The sequence below is a fragment of the Pan troglodytes genome, chromosome 8 (genome assembly GCF_028858775.2).
Source record: "Pan troglodytes isolate AG18354 chromosome 8, NHGRI_mPanTro3-v2.0_pri, whole genome shotgun sequence".
Classification (NCBI taxonomy): domain Eukaryota; kingdom Metazoa; phylum Chordata; class Mammalia; order Primates; family Hominidae; genus Pan; species Pan troglodytes.
In genome coordinates, this window is record NC_072406.2 from 108,964,415 (window position 1) to 108,987,953 (window position 23,539).

At 42.0% G+C, this 23,539-nt stretch overlaps 1 protein-coding gene across 48 annotated transcripts in view; it reads left to right on the plus strand.

The window, feature by feature from the left end:
- Positions 1 to 23,539, plus strand: part of LCOR (ligand dependent nuclear receptor corepressor) — a 155,142-nt gene that overhangs the window by 14,476 nt on the left and 117,127 nt on the right. For 3 of the 48 annotated variants that reach the window (XM_063780936.1, XM_063780937.1, XM_063780915.1), the window contains one exon: positions 12,621 to 12,749. The exons of the other annotated variants lie outside the window; for them this stretch is intronic. The gene's annotated coding sequence lies outside the window, so the exon portion shown is untranslated. Of the gene's footprint in view, positions 1 to 12,620; positions 12,750 to 23,539 lie in introns of those variants that run through there. 48 annotated transcript variants of the gene reach the window in all.

The following is a 23,539-nucleotide window of genomic DNA, read 5'->3' on the forward strand; positions in this document are numbered from 1 at the left end:
TTTTTAGTAGAGACAGGGTTTCACCGTGTTAGCCAGGATGGTCTCGATCTCCTGACCTCGTGATCTACCCACCTCAGCCTCCCAAAGTGCTGGGATTACAGGTGTGAGCCACCGCACCCGGCCAAAATGGGCTTATCTGATTACAGTAGAATACTGTAATTATGAGTGAGCATCAAGAAGTCCATAATCTTTGGTCATTGTTACTGAGAAAAACCTTTACGCTGGTCATTTTTCTATGAATGTTTAATAGAGCTAATATGTCTTTTAAAAATGATTCGATTGGCCGGGGATTGTGGCTCACGCCTGTAATACCAGCACCTTGGGAGACCAAGGCAGACAGATTATTTGAGGTCAGGAGTTTGAGACCAGCCTGGCCAACATGGTAAAACCCCATCTCTACTGAAAATACAAAAACTAGCTGGGCATGGTGGTGTACAGCTGTAATCTTGGCTACTCGGGAGGCTGAGGCAGGAGAATTGCTTGAATGTGGGAGGTGGAGGTTGCAGTGAGCCGAGATTGCACCACTGCACTCCAGCCTGGACTACACAGCAAGACTCTATCTCAAAACAAAAACAAAAACAAAACTGGAATTTTGTTGTACTGGCTTTAAATTTTTTTTTTCTTTTTTTAAATTAAGACAGGGTCTTGCTCTGTCACTCAGGCTGGAGTACAGTTGTGCATTCTAGGCTCACTGCAGTTTTAGCCTACCAGGCTCAAGCAATCCTCCCACCTGAGCCTCCTGAGGCTGGGACCACAGGTGTGTACCACCATGCCTGGCTAATTTTTTTTTTTTTCTTCTAGAGATGGGGTGTCCCTATGTTGCCCAGGCTAGTCTTAAACTCTTGGGCTCAAGTGATCCTCCCATCCCAGCCTTCCCAAAATGCTGTGATTACAGGCATGAGCCACTGTGCCTGTCTGTACTGGCTTCTTAAAACAAATCAAAATAAAACAAACAGGTATGAGTAAAGTGATAAAGCTATTTCCTTTGTGAGACTTGTATAACCAGTTTTTATTTGCGTATATATTTACTCTGTATAGCTTTTCATTGTATAGTTTTTATTAAAATAGATTCTGGCATGTTAAAATAAATAGACATATACTGAGAAACCCCCATACATCTACTGAAAACAGTTTCAAAAAGACCTATGGCTTATGGCTACAAATGTACAATCTTATCTAAAAGAGAACCTTCCCTTTGGTCCCCTTCTCCTTAGGAGAAGAACTTCTGCTTAACTTTATGTAACATATCCATATCAAAGATTAGTACATTTTATTGGTGAAAGGTAAAGGTATGTAAGTGGATAAATGGAGTAAAGATAGAAAAGAGAAATCAGGCTGGGGGCAGTGGCTCCAGCACTTTGGGAGACCGAGGTGGGAGGATTGCTGGAGCCCAGGAGTTCAAGACCAGCCTGTGCTACATGGTGAAACCCTGTCTCTACAAAAAATACAAAAATTAGTCACGTGCGGTGTTGCGAGCCTGTTGGTCCCAGCTACCTGGGAGGCTGACATGAGAGGATTGCTGGAGCCTGGGAGGTCAAGCCTGCAGTGAGCCATGATCATGCTGCAGCACTCCAGTCTGGGTGACTGAGCCAGTCCCTGCCTCAAAAAATGAAAAGAGAAGCTAGAATTTTCCACATTAGCTGAGAAGACTTTTAGGAAGGAGTTACTAGAAGCTATAATAGAAATTTATGTGTGACTTAATTTTTCAAAAAAAAAAAAAAGCACACGGTAACAGTCCTGAATGAGTTATTTGGTCAAGAGTATTTTATTTATTTATTTATTTATTTATTTATTTATTTATTTATTTATTTTTTGAGACAGAGTTTAATGTTGCCCAGGCTGGAGTGCAATGGCACGATCTCGGCTCACCGCAACCTCCGCCTCCCAGGTTCAAGCAATTCTCCTGCCTCAGCCTCCCGAGTAGCTGGGATTACAAGCGTGTGCCACCACGCCTGGCTAATTTTGTATTTTTAGTAGAGACAGGGTTTCTCCATGTTGGTCAGGCTGTTCTCTTAACTCCCGACCTCAGGTGATCCGCCTGCCTTGGCCTCCCAAAGTGGTGGGATTACAGGCGTGAACCACCCCGCCCAGCCTGGTCAAAAGTACTAAAACTATTAAAAAGATTGAATTACCTACAAACTTTGATCTTTTAAAAGCAAGAGAATGTAAATTAATGGAGAAGAGTGTTCTGTAGTTAACGTAAAAAGAAAGAAACTGACACTGTGGCATGGGCAAGATAGCAGAGGATTTGAAGACCCGGTTTTTGCCTTTTTTCCCCCCTTTTCCTGAGGACTTAAACTTTATTTTGGAAAAAGTGGCAGGTTTGTTTTTGTTAAATGGTTGAAAAGTGTTTGTATGTTACTTCTCAGATATTACTCAGTATAAATTATTTCTTAAAACCATATGAAGTTGTTTAGGTAAGAATGCTCTTAGTAATTACTATACCTAAGTCAGCCAGCCCATATTTTGTCAGATATTTTTTAAGAAATGATCCAGATCAAATCAACTATTTTGAGGAATGTGAATATATATCCAGTTACAACTAGAAAAGAATGTTAAGAATATAAGCTGTGTTAAGAAACAGGAAAATTCTCTTGTTATATCATGCTGCTGCCAATCTGTAGTTTCTGTGACTCAGGAACAGAAGTATAAGCAATGACATAGTGATAACTGTTACTGTTATATTTTGATTTTAGATTTTAAAATAACCACACTTTAAAAACCGGATGCTGGGCTGGGCATGGTGGCTCACGCCTGTAATCCCAACACTTTGGGAGGCTGAGGCAGGTGGATCACTTGAGGTCAGGAGTTGGAGACCAGCCTGACCAACATGGTGAAACTCTGTCTCTACTAAAAATACAAAAATTAGCCGGTTATGGTGGCGGGCATCTGTAATCCCAGCTACTCAGGAGGCTGAGGTGGGAGAATCACTTGAACCTGGGAGGCGGAGGTTGCAGTGAGCTGAGATCGCGCCATTGCACTCCAGTCTGGGCAACAAGAGCGAAACTCCATCTCAAAAACAAAACAAAACAACAAAAAATAAAAACTGGATGCTGAAAGGATGTTCTCAGATGGCAGAATCTGAGGATCTTCAGATTATTGGATCTGAAGATTATTATACAGGATGTTCAGTTATTTTGTTCAAAAACACAGGCTAGGATTCTGCCAGGAATATTCTTTCAGGAATGGTTAGCTTTTTTGGATGATAACAGTTTTTCATTCGCCTTTCTTCCTCATTTAATATATTTCTATCTTTTCTTTATACTTTTTCCTTGTTTTTGTGCATATAAAATAAATAGATCTATGTTTTTGAAACTATCAAATTAAGAAACTGAATTAATTTTTAAAAATAAGTGTATATGAATTGAAAATCCTTTTTTTTTTTTTTTTTTTGAGACAGATCCTGTCACCTGGCTAATTGTCTTTTTTTTTTTTTTTTGAGACGGAGTCTCCCTCTATAGCCGAGGCTGGAGTGCAGTGGCACAATCTCAGCTTACTGCAACCTCCGTTTCCTGGCTTCAAGTGATTCTCCTGCCTCAGCCTCCTTAGCAGCTGAGACTTACAGGTGTGCACCACCACACCTGGCTAATTTTTGTATTTTTAGTAGAGACAGGGTTTCACTGTGTTAGCCAGGATGGTCTCGATCTCCTGATCTCGTGATCCACCCACCTTGGCTTCCCAAAATGCTGGGATTACAGGCGTGAGCCACTGCGTCCGGCCTAATTTTTGTATTTTTAGTAGAGACAGGGTTTTTGCCATGTCACCCAGGCTGGTCTCGAACTCCTGACCTCAGGTGATTGGCCCGCCTCGGCCTCCTGAAGTGCTGTGATTGCAGCCGCGAGCCACCACGCCCAGCCAGGTTGAGCGTCTTTAATCTGAAAATCCCAAATTTGAAACGCTCCAAAATCTGAAACTTTTTGAACACCAAAGTAACACCATAAGTGGATAATTACACTCGACCTTATGTGATGGGTTGGAGTCAAAACGCAGGTGCACAACATACAGTTTATTCAGTGTCCCCAAAGGGAAAAAACATCCTCCCGGTGCTTTTCAGCTGAGATACATCTTTTCTATATATGCCCAGATTGCCCCAAGAAGTGTGCCCTCAAAGCGTAATAAGATGGCATGTGTGCAGACCAGATGTGTCAGTGGCAGGATCCCCATGATGCCCCATGATGGGACCAAGACCTCTGTGTGTCACTCACTTTTTTTTTTTTTTTTTTGCTTATTCTCTGCTCTCTGACGTGAAGATATTGTTGGAATTGTCAGAAAGTCCTGCAGATATCCCTGTGGGTAAAACAAATAAGAAAAAGGGAAAGCATTACTAGCAAAGAAAGTCAAGCTGTTGGAAAAACTGACAGTGATGTCTGAAATGTCTTACAGAAGAGTATGTTGTTGGAATGACCACTGTATATATGACCTGAAAAATACAGTAGGATAAATTATTAAAGTTCTAGGTTGAAAGTGATGGGCAGAAGTTAGTAAAAAATAGAAAAGCACTGCATAAAGCTGAAAATGACCTTGATTAGATCTTGAAAGAGTAGATCCATCAGCATCACAGTGAACACATGCCACTTATTGGTATGCTAGTCATGAAGCAGAAAGATCAAGGCCAGGCGCAGTGGCTCACGCCTGTAATCTTCGCACTTTGGGAGGCTGAGGTGGGAGGATCATGTGAGCCCAAGAGTTCAGTACTGGTCTGGACAACATAGTGAGACCCCATATCTAAAAAGAAAGATCAAGCATGATGAACTGAAAATTGAAGGGAACTGTGAATGTTCAACAGGCTGGTTGCAGAAATTTAAGAAGAGATATGGCATTAAATTATTATTTTTTATTTATTTATTTTTTTTGAGACAGCATCTCTGTCACCCAGGCTGGAGTGCATGGCGTGATGATAGGTCACTGCAGCCTTGATCTCCTGAGCTCAAGTGATCTCTCACCTCAGCCTCCTGAGTATGGGACTACAGGTACATGCCACCAGGTCTTGCTATGTTGCCCAGGCTGTTCTCAAACCCTTGAGCTCAAGCAGTCCTCTCACCTGTCTCCCAAAGTGCTGGGATTACAGGCATGAGCGACTGTGCTGGGCTTACTAAATTTTAAAAGATTTGTGTTGAACCATCTGCTGATCATGGAGCAGCAGAGAAATTTATTGACAGATTTTCTAGGGTCATCACTGATGACAATCTGATGCCAGAACAAGCCTGTAATGCTGATGAAACATCACTGTTTTGGCATTATTGCTCCAGAAAGATACTGACTACAGCTGATGCAAAGGCCCCTGTAGGAAGTAAGGATGCCAAGGACAGAATAACTGTTCTGGAATGTGCTAAGAATGCAGCAGGCATGCATAAGAGTAAACTTGATGTAATAGGCAAAAGCTTGTATCTTTGCTGTTTTCAAGGAGTGAATTTCTTACCAGTCCATTATTATGCTAACAGAAAGGCGTGGATCATGAGGGACATCTTTTCTGATTGGTTTCACAAGCATTCTGTACTACTGCTCATGCTTACTGCAGGGAAGCTGGACTGGATGATGACTGCAGGATTCTTTATTCCTTGATAACTGTTGTCATCCTCCAGCTGAAATTCTCATCAGAAATGTTTATGCCATGTACTTTTCCCCAAATGTGACTTAATTCAACCGTGTAACCAGGGTATCCTTAGATGAATGAAGGGTAAATATATAAAAACACGTTCTTCAGCAGCACACTAGCAGCAGTGAACAGAGATGTGGGTGTGGAAGCTTTTCAAACGAAGTTTTAGCATGAAGGATGCCATGAATCAAGATGATTGTGATTATAGTGACGATGAAGATGGTGATGTTAACACTGCCGGAAAAGTGCCTGTGGATGACGTGGTAAAATCATGTCAGTGTTTAAAATCAGAGAGAGAATATGGTGAAATCATGCCAGTTTATAAAATTGAAGAAAGACTTCTAAGACAGAAAATGTTGTGAATGAGGCAGATGACTCTGGAGCAAACATTTTAAAAAAGCCATCCAGAAGAATTCCTCCACATTCTTAGAGGATCCACTTCTGGGTCTCTCAACTGCTTCTGATGTTTCTTTTCACCCCCCAAAATAAATACAGTGTTCAGTAATTTTTCAGTGAGAACATAGCATTGTAGATGGAGACTGAAAGCCTGACGTTGTTGTTGTTTAACAGTTGATTCAGGTATTCTGGTGATGCTCCTGTGCTCTTAGTTACCCCAAACACATTATTTTCTCACGTATTAATGGTATGTCATATTTTTTAATGTTAAGTCCTTATGTGTGAATAAGTGTAAGAATAAGGTTGCTTATTGGTAGCATATAAATTGAGAGTCAGGAATGATGCTAATGCCACACAATCATACATTGTCCACATGGGTGGCTGAGAAGGTGACATCTTGGTTTCTAATGCTTCAATGTATACAAACTTTGTTTCATTCACAAAATTTAAAAAATATTGTATAAAATTACCTTTAGGTTAGGCCAAACACATTGGCTCATGCCTGTAATCCCAGCACTTTGGGAGGCTCAGGTGGGAGGATCGCTTGAGCCCAGGAATTTGAGACCAGCGTGGGAAATATAGTGAGACTTTGTCTCTACAAAAAATTTTTAAAAGAAATTAGCCCAGTCTGGTGGCGCATGCCTGTAGTCCCAGCTGTTTGGGAGACTGAGGTGGGAGGATTGCTTGAGCCCAGGAGGCGGAGGTTGCAGTGAGCTGAGATGCACCACTGCTCTCCAGCCTGGGTGGCAGAGTGAGACCCTATCTCAAAAAACAACAACAAAAACCGACAAATTATCTTTAGGCTATGTGTATAAGGCACATATGAAACGTAAATGAATCTTGTGTTTAGACTTGTGTGCCATCCCCAAGATATCTCATTATGTATATGCAAATATTATAAAATCTGAACAAAATCCTAAACCTGAAACACTTCTGGTCTGAAGTATTTTGGATAAGGGATACTCAACCTGTATATCTATTTTATTCTAGGGAAACAGGCTTCTTCAGAAGCCCATGGAGATAGAGCTCCATGAAGTAGAAGCAATGGTAGAAGTAGAAGCAATGGTGGTGGTGGTAGTTAAGGGAGTGAAATTAACTAGAAAGAGAGTTCCATGATGAAATATAGTCAGTAAGTCTTTTTTTAGTGACTATTTTGGCTCTATTTTTGTATCATTGTTTATATGACTTCCATAAAACAATTTCATTTTGTTATAATGTGAGTAGCTTTGTCTCTTCTCATTTTCTCTATTATTTATGAACTTAAAACATTTTAAAACATCTAAACTTTGTTGAAGTTAAACATTGGTTCTCCATTTCTAACAGTTTTAAAGGTATGCTTGAATAGTAAATTTGTAATGATAATAGGAATACACTTTATTTTGTTATTGTTGTCACCTTTTGTGTTTTTTTGAGGTGGAGTCTCGCTCTGTTGCCCAGGCTGGAGTGCAGTGGTGTGATCTTGGCTCACTGCACTGCAGCCTCCGCCTTCCATGTTCAAGCAATTCTCCTGCCTCAGTCTCCTGAGAAGCTGGGATTATGGGCACGTGCCACCATGCACAGCTAATTTTGTATTTTTAGTAGAGATGGGATTTTGCCACGTTGGCCAGGCTCTTGAACTCCTGACCTCAAGTGATCTGCCCGCCTCAGCCTCCCAAGTGCTGGGGTTACAGGTGTGAGCCATTGCACCCAGCCTGTTGTCACCTTTTAACATCATAAACGGAAGAATAAAAATTATTTTCTTTATTCACCTACCAAAATAAGATAGTGTTTCAGTTACCTGATGTCACAGTAATGGTGCTTATCAATCACAAAACCTTAGTGATGTATAACTAGAAGCATTTATTGAACTCAAGAGTTTGAGGTTCAGCTAATCTGGTCTAGGCTTGCTCATGTAGTCAGCTGTGTTGTTGTTGACTAGGCAGCTCTGCTGATTTTGGCTGGACTTGCTCCATGTCTGGGGTGATTTGGCTGATGTAGGTTGACCTAAGTTGGGATAACTGGGGCAACTAGTCTCTGTTCTATGTTTTTCACCTTCAGCAGGATAGCTTGGGCCTGTTACCGTGTATTTTAGTCTGTTCTCACACTGCTATGAAGAAATACCCAAGACTGGGTAATTTATAAAGAAAAGAGGTTTAATTGACTCAGTTTGTCATGGCTGGAGTGGCCTTAGGAAACTTAACATTCATGGTAGAAGGTACCTCTTCACAGGGCAGCAGGAGAGAGAATGAATGCAAGCAGGGAAATGCCAATGCCTATAAAACCATCAGATCTTATAAGACTCATTATTACGAGAACAGCATGGGGGAAGCTGCCTCCATGATTCGATTACCTCTACCTGGTCCCACCCTTGACACGTGGGCATTATGGAGATTACAATTCAAGGTGAGATTCAGGTGGGGACATAGAGCCAAGCCATATCACCCTGGCATGACAGAAATACGCAAAGAATTTGGAAATAAGCACCTTTTCAAGCCTCTGCTTGTATAATATCTAATATCTCATTGGCTAAATGAGATAGCTCGTTGACTAAATGAATATCTTATTGGCTAAATCACATAATTGAGCCTACAGTAATGGTAGGATGATATAAAGTTACCTGGCAAAGGGCCTAGTTACATGGAGTGAAAAAGAATTGGGGCCATTTACAATCTACATCAGAAAGCATCAGTTTTCATTTCTTTGTTGGAGATGGAGTCTTGCTCTGTTGCCCAGGCTGGAGTGCAGTGGTGTGATCTCGGCTCAACCGTAGCCTCCGCCTCCTGGGTTCAAGTGATTCTCCTGCCTCAGCCTCCCGAGTAGCTGGGATTATAGGCACCCGCCACCACACCCAGCTAATTTTTGTATTTTTAGTAGAGATGGGGTTTCACCATGTTGGCCAGGCTGGTCTCGAGCTCCTGACCTCAAGTGATCCGCTGACCTCGGCCTCCCAAAGTGCTGGGATTACAGGCTTGAGCCACCGTGCCTGGCCCATTTCTTCATATTCATGACAGTAGGTATTCTTCAAGCACTTAATAGGTGCTAAGCAGATATTTTTCCCATTTAATATGTACAGTCAATTTGAAAAGAGTGATATTCTTTTGTATAGAAACAGACTAGAAAAATAATTCACAGATGTACTAGAATTGGTGATGCGAATCTAAGATTTTCTGACTTCAGAGTGTAATTGCATTCATATGATTGTAATCATTTAAATGGTGTCTTTAATTTTCTCCCTAAGTTATTCCCCCATTATTTTGGGGAAAAATTATATGTGTGTTTTATCATACCTTTCCTACTGAATATCTTGTTTTAGCCCTCCCAGGATCCTTTCTCTCCTCCTCTTAAGGCAGTAGCATCTTGATTTTCTTTTAGGGAATCACCTTTTCTGCCATTCTTGAGTTCCATATGATTTGGATGAGGCTGACTTACCCCTGGGACTGATGTCTGGCCATTGGTCACAGTGAGTGAGTGGTTCAGGGATCCCTCTGAGATTTGGTTGGTGGAGTTCTTGGGAAAGAGATTTCTTTTCTCTAGGGTAGCTAAGCTAATAGCCTAAAGTGGGAAGCAGCTACCATGTGGGGAGAGCTTGCCTGTGAGTGATGCTATATGCATTTGTGTGAGACATACAGAGTGATGGATGAGAATTATTTCTGTGTACTTGGATCCAGCTGTGCATGCTCTAAAAAAACTTACTCGAGCCGATAATTACCCTTTTTTGCTCAAGCCCATTTAAGTTGGGTTTTTATTACCTGGAACCAAAAGTTTTGACTGACGCTGTTTTTTTTTTTTTGTTTGTTTGTTTGTTTGTTTGTTTTTGAGATGGAGTTTCGCTCTTGTTGCCCAGGCTGGAGTGCAATGACGCGATCTTGGCTCATTGCAACCTCTGCCTCCCAGATTCAAGCAATTCTCCTGCCTCAGCCTCCCTAGTAACTGGGATTACAGGCGCCCGCCACCATACTTGGCTAATGTTTTATATTTTTAGTGGAGACGGGGTTTCACCATGTTGGCCAGGCTGGTCTCCGACTCCTGAATTTAGGTAATCCACCTGCCTCGGCCTCCCAAAGTGCTGGGATTACAGGCATGAGCCGCAGTGCCTGGCCTGTCTAATGCTTTTGTTTTGTTTTGAGACGGAGTCTCACTCCATTGCCCAGGCTGGAGTGCAATGGTGCGATCTTGCCTCACTGCAACCTCTGCCTTCCAGGTTCAAGCGATTCTCCTGCCTCAGCCTCCCGAATAGCTGGGATTACAGGCATGCACCATCATGCCCGGCTAATTTTGTATTTGTTTTAGTAGTTACCGAGTTTCTCCATGTTGGTCAGGCTGGTCTTGAACTCCCGACCTCAGGTGATCCGCCCGCCTCAGCCTCCCAAAGTGCTGGGATCACAGGCGTGAGACATAGCCCCTGGCCATCTATTGCTGTTTTTATTTTATTTTATTTATTTACTTTTTTTTTTTGAGACGGAGTCTCGCTCTGTTGCCCAGGCTGGAGTGCAGTGGCGCAATCTCACCTCACTGCAACCTCTGCCTCCCGGGTTCAAGCAATTCTCCTGCCTCAGCCTCCTGAGTAGCTGGGATTACAGGCATGCGCCACCACGCCCGGCTAATTTTTTTGTATTTTTAGTAGAGACAGGATTTCACCAGGCTGGTCTCGAAATCCTGACCTTGTGATCCGCCCACTTGGCCTCCCAAAGTGATGGGATTATAGGCATGAGCCACGGCGCCCGGCCCTAATGGGCATTTTAATCCTCTTTCCCTCCCTTCTTTTCTTTCCCTTCCTTCCCTTCCTCTCTTCCCTCCCTTCCTTTCTTTCCTTCTACCCTACCTCCCCACTCCCCCTTCCTCCCTGCCTTCCTTCCTTTATTTCTCTCTCTCTTTCAGTCCCCACTGTCTTACCCTGTCCCTGTACCCCTCCACTCTGACAGGGTCTTGCTCTGTCACCCATGCTGGAGTGCAGTGGTGTGATCAGTGAGTAGCTGACACCACAGGCATGTGCCATCATGCCCAGCTAATCTTTTATTATTTTTGTGGAGATAGGGTTTTCCTATGTTGCCCTGGCTGGTCTCTAACTCCTGAGCTCAGGTGATTCTCCCGCCTTGGCCTCCCAAAGTGCTGGAATTACAGGTGTGAGCCACTGTGCCCAGCTAATACTGTTTTTTCTCTAGAAAGATACCTCCGTAAGGGCAGCAGAAAAGAAATAGCTCACTACGGGTAGACAATGCAAAAAAAAAAAAAAGTAAAAAAAATTATCTGGCCTTATGGAAATGGGGAAGGTTTGTTTACCTGGGATGATACTGTACTAGAAAGGAATAGTAGGGAACAGTATGGGGGAAGATCTACTTAATTTCAGGAAGTAGAAAAAATAGACTTAACCACTTCAAGCCATTCTCTTACTCTTTTTTTAGTGAATTCTTCAGTCATCTGTGAATACTAAGATATTACTATAGATATATATGTATATATGTGTATATATAGTACATATTTGAATCTTGCAGAGCTAATTTTAATTGTAGTTATTTCTATCTCACAAGACATTTTAGACAAAGAAATAGTGTTGTAATTGTTGGTTATGATACTACAACCCACAAACATGATTTAAGTAAGTAGAAGAGTTTAATTAGTGTATTATTGAAATAAAAAGAACAGACATCCATTCCCAAAGCCATCCCCTGTACTTTTTTATTACTTGGAAATGTTAAAGTCTTAAATTCCGGTATGCCATTATCCCATGTGTTTTGATAGATGTTAATTTTATATGTGGGTTAACAGTTGTGTGAATTGATGCTGCTATAAATTTATCGTGTCCAGCTTCAGCTGGACTCTCAGTGCTGGGAATTCCTTTGTGTATTCCTGGTCGACCCCTGCAGTTTACCACAATGGCTCTTTAGCCTCTATGTACTCTTACTTCTCTCTCAGCTGATAATCTTGTCACCTGCAGAACAGTGAAAATTTAGGCTATTGAAAGTGAATATTCCAGAGCATCCTTCCTCCCTTTTACCCAGGGCTACTTAGAAAATTTTAGAAAAATACTGCCTAAAGCATTGTTTCAAAGTATCGATCGCTTGAACAAAACCGCTACCCTAGATGGTCTTGGGCAGGGTAGGGGAATCTGTATTTTTAACAAGTGTCTCAAATGATGCTTGGACACACTGAAGTTTGGAAACCGCAGGCATGTGAATAAGGTTACTTTAACCAGCATGCAAGATTCTCCAAGATATCTGATCCCAGGCTATTGCTTCAGTTTCACCTCTCTCTCTATACCCTGCCCAGTCCCTATTCCCTAACCCCTGAAGTCTTCTTACCGTAAAATAGCTCACTCTTTTTCTAGTGTATCAGGCTAAAATTGAGTAAGAGGTAGTGTTCTGTTTGTTGTGATTCAAGTTATTTAAGGAAAAATAAAAACTAAGATGAGAAAGAGGGAGTGTTAATTTTTGGACACAGTTTGGTGTACCCTTAATGACTTTAACACAGTGATTTTTAAAAGGTTAAGTGGGAGGAATTGTGCATTTGAGAACCACTGTATTAGAGATAGTAAGGACTGTAATTTTTCTATTTGTGTGAATTGTGATGAGACACGTGAAACGTGACCTTTAACAGGTGAAACATTTTATCTAGTTTTACTTCAAAATGTAATGCTTTCCTTTTTGTTCAGAGCATGTTACTCTGAGGTTTCTGAAGCACCAGCAAATGGATTAAGTAAAGGTCTGGGGATTTTCGACAGACAAATTGGTAAAAGTTGGAGGTGGCCAGCAGGCAGAAAAAGAAGACCTTTAGATTGTATGTGAGTATAAAATGTTCATGCTTCTTCCAGAACTACAGGGTTACTTACTGACATACTATGTGTGTGACACAGTTTGCTAGAGAAACAAACCAACCATAAATAATTGTAGGCGTAATAAAGGGTGAGACTATCATGAATTTCCTCACAGTGGTGCTGTGGTCAGAAAGAGATATTCAATATGATTGTCACCATTCTGGCTAGCATTTAGTAATTAGGCTTGTCATTACTTTTGGGGATGATCATAATGTGGAGTGTCATTAGGGAGGGGAAAACTTTATGAATGTTTGGATACTTAGGGTTTTTTGTTTTTTAAAAATAACTCTGGGAGTTTCTAATATTGTTTATATTTTGCTATCAGGACCTCACAGATCCGTACTTTTAACAAGCATGAATGAATTTGTAACTTAGATTCCAGAACCCTGCCTGGCAGATGGCCTGGTGGATAGGGCCATCTGTGTCCATTACACAGATACAAATTATTCTTTCTCTACTGGCTCTCCCTGTCCTTTGCTAAATTTGAGAAAGTAACCTTAAAAAAAGTGAGGTTCTTTTCTCAACCATACGGCACATTGCAGTATTGTGCTTTTATCAGGACACTTTGTATTGCAAATGATAGAAACCCAACTCAGGTTAGTTTAAGTCAAAAAGGTCATTTTGTGGGTTTATGAACTCGGAAGTTCAGAGCATAAAATGAGGTTCTAACATGACAGGATCCAGGAGTTTTAACTGATATCATCAGGAATGTTTCCTTATTTCCGTCGGTAAGCATTTTGTTGTACTTTTAGCTTTGTTCTTTGGCAGGTATGATGGTAAAGATGGTCAGTGGCATCTGTTGCCCAGCTGGAGTGCAATGGCACAATCTCGGCTCACTGCAACCTTAGCGTCCTGGGTTCAAGCAATTCTCCTGCCTCAGCCTCCCAAGTAGCTGGGATTACAGGCGCCTGCCACCACATCTGGCTAATTTTTTTGTATTTTTAGTAGAGATGGAGTTTCACCATGTTGGCCAGGCTGGTCTCGAACTCTTGACCTCAGGTGATCCACTTGCCTCAGCCTCCCAAAGTGCTAGGATTATAGGTGCGAGCCACCGCGCCCAGCCTAGACTTGTATCATTCTTAAAGTCCAGAATCCCAGAAGGAGACATGTGTCTCTTTCCTTTTTTTGAGACCGAGTCTCGCTCTGTCGCCCAGGCTGGAGTGCAGTGGTGTGATCTTGGCTTACTCCAAACTCTGGCTTCTAGGTTAAAGTAATTCTCGTGCCTCAGCCTCTTGAGTAGCTGGCACCACAGGCGTGTGCTACCAAACCTGGCTAATTTTTTGTATTTTTAGTAGAGAAGGGGTTTCGCCATGTTGCCCAGGCTGATATCAAACTCCTGAACTCAAGCAGTCCACTCTTGGCTTCCGAAAGTGGTGGGACTACTGCCATGAGCTGCGGCACCTGGCCTGATGTGTCTCTTTCTGTATAGTACCAGCCAAACTGAGTGGATGGAAGGACATTGGCCAGGCTTGGGTCATGTGGCCCATCCCTGAGCCAGTCAGTATGGCCAGTGGAGTGTGGTTCTCTGACTTGACCAGGGACAAGTGCCTGCTTTTGGAGAGGGGCTTAAGATCAGCCTTCACTTAAGGGCTTGAAGGAGAAGAGTGGTTCTTCAAATGAAAATTGGATGCTGTTACCTAACAGAAATGGATATAGGTTAGGCAAAAATTGATAAATATTCTAACCATGAATCTAGATCTAATTTTGAAGAAATTGACTGACTTGGGCCATGTGGTGGGTTGAATTGTGTCCCCCAAAAAGATACATTGAAGTCTTAACCTCCAGTGCCTGTGAATTTTAGCTTATTTATACATAGGGTCTTTGCAGTTAAAATTAAGATGAAGTCATACTATATTAGGGCGGCCCCTAATCCAACAAGTGATAACTCCAGAAGAAGTGGGAAATGAGGATACAGACACGGAAGATGGAGGCAGGGATTAGAGTTACACTGCCACAAGCCAAGGAATGCCAAGGATTGCTGGCAACCACCGGAAGCTAGGAAGAAACAAGGAAGGATTCTTTTCTAGAGCCTTTGGAGGGAGCATGGCCATGCCAATACCTTGGTTTCTGACTTCTAGCCTCTAGAATCGCAATGTTGTTTTCAGCCAGTTACCTAGTTTGTGGTAGTATGTTCCAGCAGTCCTAGAAAGCTAATACAGACTATATTTGGCACATGCTGAAATTTAATTTTGGGTAAGTCCATCTTTTTGAAATAAAATGCTGACCATAAGTTTTCCCGGTGGATATCTTCAGAAAATGTGATGTTACTTTGTGGTTGGTTATATTTATGGAACTTTACATTTTAGTCTATAGTTACAGTTTAGCTGAACCTGTGTTCCTAGTTGATGGACAGCTAAACATTTCTTAGTGTGTCCTACTCAGCAGTCATGTGTGAAAACTAATAGAAGAAATAAAGTGAAACGCCTACAGTAAATACATGCCAATATCCTGAGTATAAAAGAAAGAGTATGTTTGGGGCAGTTAGCTGTTGAGGTAAGGATAGTTAGTATTTTGGTGAGTCTAAGCAAAAAGTTAATAACTTGAACGATATTTCTGGGTTCTAGTTCATTTTCAGCAAACAGAGTTGGATAACCTTTAAGATGGGCCGGACTTTGAAAAAAACGTAATGAATATTCTTTTGGTTTCTAATTTATAGAAAGTGGGTATCTTCTTGTTCTGTAATTCTTGTTCAGAACCTTTGTGGTGTGACAAATTCATATTTGAGGAACCTAAGACTACTGGAAAAACAGATTTAGGAGACCTATGCAAGTACTTGTAAATACCTATGTATGCTTTCCCTCCCAGCCCCACTAAAATTCACTAAGATGAAATAACAGTAAGTAAAGAAAATGTCATAAGTTCGTAGTGATGAATGCAGTAAGCTTCTTTTAACACTTATAAATATTTTTGACAGTGGTAGTGTGAGTGTGGGAAAACAAAATCTGTTTTTCCTCTGCTCACACCATATTACAATAATCACAATCTTCAACACAGAATAGTTCTGTGACCAAACGTGGGTTTTTTCCCCTACCAATAAGCAGGCAGTCAATTCTGCAGTGGACACTAGGTGGGTCTCTTCTCTTCTCTTTTTCTTTTTTTTGAGACAGGGTGTCTCACTCCGTCACCCAGGCTGGAGTTCAGTGGCATGATCACAGCTCACTGCATCCTCCACCTCCTGGGTTCAAGTGATTCTCCTGCCTCAGGTGCCTGAGTAGCTGGGGTTACAGATATGTGCCATCACACCCGGCTAATTTTTGTATTTTTAGTACAGATGGGGTTTCGCCATGTTGGCCAGGCGGTCTTGAGTGATCTGCCTACTTTGGCCTCCCAAAGTGCTGGGATTGCAGGTGTGAGTCACTGCGCCCAACCAAGGTAGGTGTCTTCTAACTCAATTCCAACACTATCTACCTGGAGATACCATCAGATCCCACATGTAAGGTCTCCATCTCTAAGACTGACCCTCCTCCTTCAGACAGCAATCTTAAGTCTGGGCTTCTGGAACTTCTTAATGGCTGTCTTCAAGTTGGGGTTCCCATAACTCCCTCTTTGCATTTGATTACTTTGCTAGAGTAGCCCACAAAACTCAGGGAAGCACTTATTTACAGTTACTGGTTTATTATAAATGATATTACAAAGATACAGGTGAAGAGATGCATAGGGCAAGGCATGGAGGAAGGGGCACAGAGCTTTCATGCCCTCCCTGGGCACACTACTCTCCAGGAGCCTCCACATGTTCAGGTATTTGGAAGCTCTCCAAACCCAGTCCTTTTAAGTTTTTATGGGAGGCTTCGTTACATAGACATGATTTTTTTTTCTTTTCTTTGTTTTTGAGATAGCGTCTCACTTTGTTGCCCAGGCTGGAGTGCTGTGGCATAACCTTGGCTCACTGCAGCCTCGATCTGAAGCAGTCCTCCCACCTCAGCCTCCTTTGTAGCTGGGACTATAGGTATGCACCACCATCCTCGGCCAATTTTTCTATTTTTTGAAGAGATGGGGTTTCACCATATTACCCAGGCTGGTCTCAAACTCCTGACCTCAGGTGATCCGCCCGCCTCAGCCTCCCAAAGTGCTGGGATTACAGGCATGCACCACCAAGTCCAGCCACGTAGGCATGATTGGTAAACTATTGGCCATTGGTGATCAACTTAACCTTCAGCCTTTTTCCCTTCTCCAGAGTTTGGAAGGTGGGTTGCAAGTCTCAACTCTCTAATCCTGTCTTGGTCTTCCTGGTGGCCAGCTTCCATCCTCAAGCTACCTAGGAATTGCCAGCCCCCGTCAACTCATTGGTGTACAAAAAGACAACACTTTGTAGTCTCTAAGGATTTTAGGAGTTAAAGAGGGTCCAAGACCAAATATGTATTTCAGAATATCACAAGTATCTTTTTTAAAGTTTAGTAATATGTTTTCTTTCTTTTTTTTTTTTTTTTTTGAAACAGAGTTTTGCCCTTGTAGCCCAGGCTGGAGTGTAGTGGCGTGATCTCAGCTCACTGCAACCTCTGCCTCCTGGGTTCAAGCAATTCTCCTGCCTCAGCCTCCCAGGTAGCTGGGATTACAGGCACCCACCACCACATGCCCGGCTAATTTTTGTATTTTTAGGAGAGATGGGGTTTCACCATGTTGGCCAGGCTGGTCTCATACTCCTGACCTCAAGTGATCTGCCCGCCTCAGCCTCCCAGAGTGCTGGGATTAGAGATGTGAGCCACCACGCCCAGCCGAAGTAATATGTTTTCTTTTTCTGTTTTTTTTTTTTGTGATGGAGTCTCACTCTGTTGCTCAGGCTGGAGTGCAGTGGTGTGCTCTCAGCTCACTGCAACCTCTGCCTCCTTGTTTCAAGTGATTCTCCTGCCTCGGCCTCCTGAGTAGCTGGGATAACAGGCATGCGCCACCACACTTCGCTAATTTTTGTAGTTTTAGTAGAGACGGGGTTTCACCATGTTGGCCAGCCTGGTCTCGAACTCCTGACCTCAAGTGATCTACCCACCTCGGCCTCCCAAAGTGCTGGGATTACAGGTGTGAGCTACCATGCCTGGTCCATCTTGTGAATTTTCTGATTTTTTTCACATTCAGAATTCATTTTCTGGGAATTGATTCTAAAAGTTTGATTGCATTGTTAGTGCTGTGGAAACGTGAAGTGTGTGAATTGGGATAGCATGATCAGGTTTTTCTGAGGTTGACCTTTTTCAAGAAAGCATAGACTGGTGTTGTGCAGTCTTTAAACTGCTTTAAAGGAGTTTAGAAAAGTTGCTCAAATTTTGCCCAAAGGCTTGGTCTTGTATTTACCTTAGGCGTTTGCTAAAATACTTTTTCTCTAGTAAGTTTAAGTTGATATTTTTGGTTTGATTTAGTATGTTCTACAGAATGCTAGTTGCCTTCTTTCATGATGCTATCTTTTGTCTCTAACCTGCCTATTTTGTCTTTTGTTTTTGGCACTTTATTCTTTCTGTATCAGTTAGCATTGTGTTTACTGAATGTTGGAGGAACTGTTCTGAGCTTTTTGGTAGGAATGTCACTTTGTATGTTTACATTCTGATGTGAAACACCTGTCCCTGAGCAGTTACGTTTCTACAGCTAATGATGCCATTAAATATTAACTTGGCAGTAGTTTATGAACCTTATTGCCTAATTTCTTAAGGTCCAATATCTTAGAAACTCCGGAAGCACATCATAAAATACACAACAGAGATTAAAGGTTATAAGAATAAATGTGCCCAACTAAGAAGGGACCAATAGGTAGAAGAATGAGGATAGGAAATAATGACACAGAGGACAGTCCAACATTCTGAGAGCCAAGTTGAAAAGGAAGTAGATACTCGAGTAATGACTCATAGATGGTAATCCAAAATGTTCTCTGTCAAATAAAGGTGTATTGACTTTCAGTTGATTTTTCAAACAAGGAAAAATCCTTATTTGCTTTGGGGACAGTCTTTGTTTAGATGGTGTGGTTGGATTGTATTTTTATTCACTGAGCCAAATGTTCTGTGAACATCTTTACTAGCTACCAAGCACTATATGGGGATACGGTGATGTGCAAAGCAGACTCTGTTCCTGCTCGCATGGCACTTAGAATATAATGGGAAAAATAGGGACATCAGTTACACAAGGAACCAGATAAAAGCTCTGAAAAGAGACATTGTTCTCTGCGTGTATGTATGGTCATGCACCTCATAACAATGTTTCAGTCAACAACAGACCACATATATGACAGTAATCTTGTAAGATTATAATACTGTATTTTTACTATACCTTTTCTGTGTTTAGGTATGTTTAGATATACACATACTTACCATTGTGTTACCATTGCCGACAGCATTCAGTACAGTGACATGCTGTAGGTTTGTAGCTTGCGAGCAATAGCCTAGGTGTGTAGTAGGGTATACCATCTAGGTTTGTGTAAGTACACCCTATGATGTTCACACAACAACACACCTATTGGCATATTTCTCAGACCATATCCTTGTTGTTAAGCAGCTCGAGACTATAATTGTGTGTGAGTTGTGGGGGTGGATTGGAGTAATAGAAACTCAGAAGAATTTCTGAGAAAAGAAAATTTAATTTGAGAGACGAGAGATTAGTAGGTGTTAATTAACTATGGGAAGGAGGTAGGGGAAATGTGGTTGGTAGAAAGGACTATAGGATATCAACATATATTTTCAGAAGACAGAAAAAGCAAAGTTAGATCTTAATTTCCCTCTTAAGACTCATTCTGGTTTATATAAATTTATATTTTCGTCTCACCATTTGATGTACTTAAACATGCCTTTATAAGGTTCAGTTTTGACTGTGGACTGTTAGGCTGTTTTAAAAAAAATTAGGGAAACTGAAAATTGGAAGGGGGCATTGGATGAGTATATTGTTAAAATTTTATGGGAAGAAAAGATACAATTATACCTAGGCACTAGATATTTCTGTAAATGCATAGCTGTACAGTTGCTCCCATTGGAGAAGCATGAAGGCATTCTTAGGCAGACATTCTGTCAGTTTCTATCTCTCTCTTTCCAAAATCAAATAGGAGTGATTTTTTTATCGCGTTTGAGATGCAATTAAAATGTACAGTAGTTAAGTTATGACAGTTGTATACACCCCTATGGCCATCACCCAAAACAAGAAATAGAACACTTCTGAGCCAGGCGCGGTGGCTCACGCCTGTAATCCCAGCACTTTGGGAGGCTGAGGTGGGCGGATCACCTGAGGTCAGGAGTTCGAGACCAGCCTGGCCAACATGGGGAACCCTGTCTCTATTAAAAATACAAAAATTAGTCGGGCGTGGTGGCAGGTGCCTGTAATCCTAGCTACTTGGGAAGTTGAGGCAGGAGAATTGTTTGAACCCAGGAGGCAGAGGTTGCAGTGAGCCGAGATCGCACCATTACACTCCAGCCTGGGCAACAAGAGCAAGACTCTGTCTCAAAAAAAAAAAAAAAAAAAAAAAAAGGAAAAAGAAATAGAGCACTGCCAGCCTCCTTGAAGGTTTGCTAATATCCTTTTCTGGCCAATCTCTTACTGCCACAGTAACTGATTCCTATCATTATAAATTAGTTTGCCTGCATCTGGAGTTCATATAAAAGGAACTACACAGTATGTTTCTTTCTTTGTCAGACTTTTGCTTAAACCTAATGTTTGTATGTGGTGCTCTATTTATTAACAGTTCATTCCTTTTTTAGCGGATTTACTGAAATATTCATATAGCATATATTTCACCCATTTAAAGCGTTGTACAATTCAATTATATTTTTACTGTATTCACAGAGTTGTACACCTGTTACATGATCAAATTTTAGAATAGCCACTCCTCATTCTGTCTCCTTCCCTTACCCCAGCCATAGGCAATTATTAGTATACTTTGTCTCTATACATTTGCCTATTCTGGACATTAGTTCATTCTTTTCTATTTCTGGATAGTATTTCCTTGTACGGCTATACCTCAGTTTGTTTATCCATTCTTTTGCTGATGAGCATTTCGGTTGTTTGGGGGCTGTTATAAATAATGCTGCTATAAACATTTTTGTACAAGTCTTTTTGTGGACCATTATTCATTTCTCTTGGGTACATACCTAGAAGTGGAATGGGTCCTAGGTTGGAGATAGATGTATGTTTAATTTTATAAGAAATTGCCAAATAACCCTTTCTTTTGGAGATGGAGTTTTGCTTTTGTTGCCCAGGCTGGAGTGCAATGGCCCGATTTCGGCTCACTGCAACCTCCCAGGTTCAAGCAATTCTCCTGCCTCAGCCTCCCTAGTAGCTCGGATTACAGGCGCACACTACCACACCCAGCTAATTATTTGTATTTTTAGTAGAGACGGGGTTTTACTATGTTGGCCAGGCTGGTCTCGAACTCCTGACCTCAGGTGATCTGCCTGCCTTGGCCTCCCAAAGTGTTGTGATTACAGACTTCAGCCACCGTGCCCAGCCCCAAACAATTCTTGAAAGAGGTTGTGCCACCACTTTACATTCCCACCAACAATGTATGAGAGATTGGTTTTTCCACATTCTGCCAGATTTTTCGTATTTGTCAGTCTTTTCTATTACTATTATTATTTTTTTTGAGATGGAGTTTCACTCATTGCCCAGGCTGGGGTGCAGTGGCACAATCTCGGCTCACCGCAACCTCCGTCTCCCAGGTTCAAGCGATTCACCTGCCTCAGCCTCCCGAGTAGCTGGGATTACAGGCATGCTCCCCTTGGCCTCCCAAAGTGCTGGGATTGTATTTTGAGTAGAAATGGGGTTTCTCCATGTTGGTCAGGCTGATGTCGAACTCCCGACCTCAGGTGATCCACCCGTCTCCGCCTCCCAAAGTGCTGGGATTATGGGCGTGAGCCACTGTGCCCGGACAGTCTTTTCTGTTTCAAATATTGGCCAGGTGCGATCGGCTTCACCTGTAACCCCAGTACTTTGTCAGGCTGAGGTAGGAGGATCATTTGAGTCCAGGAGTTTGAGACTAGCCTGGGCAACATATGGAGATCTTGCCTCCCCAAAACATTTAAAAATTAGTTGGGTGTGGTGGCATGTACCAATAGTCCCAGCTACTCAGAAGACTGAGGTGGGAGGATCGCTTGAGCTGAGGAGATTAAGGCTGCAGTGAGCTGTGATCATACCACTACATTCCAGCCTGGGTGACAGAGTGAAATTCTGTCTCAAAAATATATTTATAAGCTGAATGTGGTGGCTCACATCTGTAATCCCTTTGGGAGGCCAAGGCGGGAAGGCGGGAGGATGACTTGAGCCCAGGAGTTCAAAGACTAGCCTGGATAACATAGCAAAACCTCATCTCTATTTTATATGTATAGATATATATTTAATCTACTTAATATGTAAAAATCATACAATATGTTTATGTATAAATATATATAAATTTTAGAATATTTTGTCTGTTTTTTCAAGATAGCCTACTGGAATTTTAACAACGATGATGTTGAATATATTAATTTTTTTTTCTTTTTTTGAGTTGGAGTCTCGCTCTTGTTGCTCAGGCTAGAGTACAATGGCATGATCTTGGCTCACTGCAACCTCCGCCTCCCGGGTTCAGGCGGTTCTCCTGCCTCAGCCTCCCGAGTAGCTGGAATTACAGGCATGCACCACCGTGCCTGGCTAATTTTGTATTTTTAGTAGAGACGGAGTTTCTCCATGTTTGTCAGGCTGGTCTCGAACTCCCGACCTCAGGTGATCCACCCGCCTTGGCCTCCCAAAGTGCTGGGATTACAGGCGTGAGCCACCGCACCGGGCCGAATATATCAATTTAATGGGGATGGATGTCCTAATAATATTGAGTTTTCCAGTATGCCATAAGGAGTGATTACTTTTTTCTTTTCTTTTCTTTCTTTCTTTTTTTTTTTTTTTTTGAGATGGAGTCTTGCACTGTTGTTCAGGCTGGAGTGCAGTGGCATGATCTCAGCTCATTGCAACCTCCGCCTCCCAGGTTCAAGTGATTCTCCTGCCTCAGCTTCCCGAGTAGCTGGGATTACAGGCGCATGCCACCACCCCCGGCTAATTTTTTGTATTTTTAGTAGAGACGGGGTTTCACTATGTTAGCCAGGCTGGTCTCAAACTCCTGAACTCGTGATGCACCTGCCTCGGCCTCCGAAAGTGCTGGGATTACAGGCGTGAGCCACTCTTCCTGGTCGGAGTGGTTACTTTTTAAAAGTCATCAAATTCTTAAGATAAAGGACTGAAATTACAGTGTAGTTTTAGGTCACTGTCAGAAAAACCTAGTCTAACCTTTCGTATCAGATCAGATTCCCCCAGCAGTATTATACTATTCTTTCATAGCACTTTTAATGATTTTTAATTTTGTATTTATAACCATTTCATTATTGTCCATCTCCTCCAAGTTTTAAGCCTCTTGATGATAGGGACCGTCATCTGTCTTGTTTAGCATTGTATCCTAGCAAATAGGTTAATCTGACACACAGTGGGTGTCCAGTAAGTTGCTGGATAGATGAATTAATTGTTGGTTTTTGTTGTTGTTGTTTTTTGAGAGAGTCTCACTCTATCACCTAGGCTGGAGTACAGTGGTACAATCTTGGCTTACTGCATCCTTTGCCTCCCAGGTTCAAATGATTCTCCCACCTCAGCCTCCAGAGTAGCTGGGATTACAGGCAACCGCCATCATGCCCAGCTAATTTTTATATTTTTAGTAGATACGGGGTTTCACCATGTTGGCTAGGCTGGTCTCAAAGCTCGCGACCTCAAGTGATCCCCCCGCTTCGGCCTCCCAAAGTGCTGGGATTACAGGAGTGAGCTACCGTGCCTGGCCTGTTTTTTTG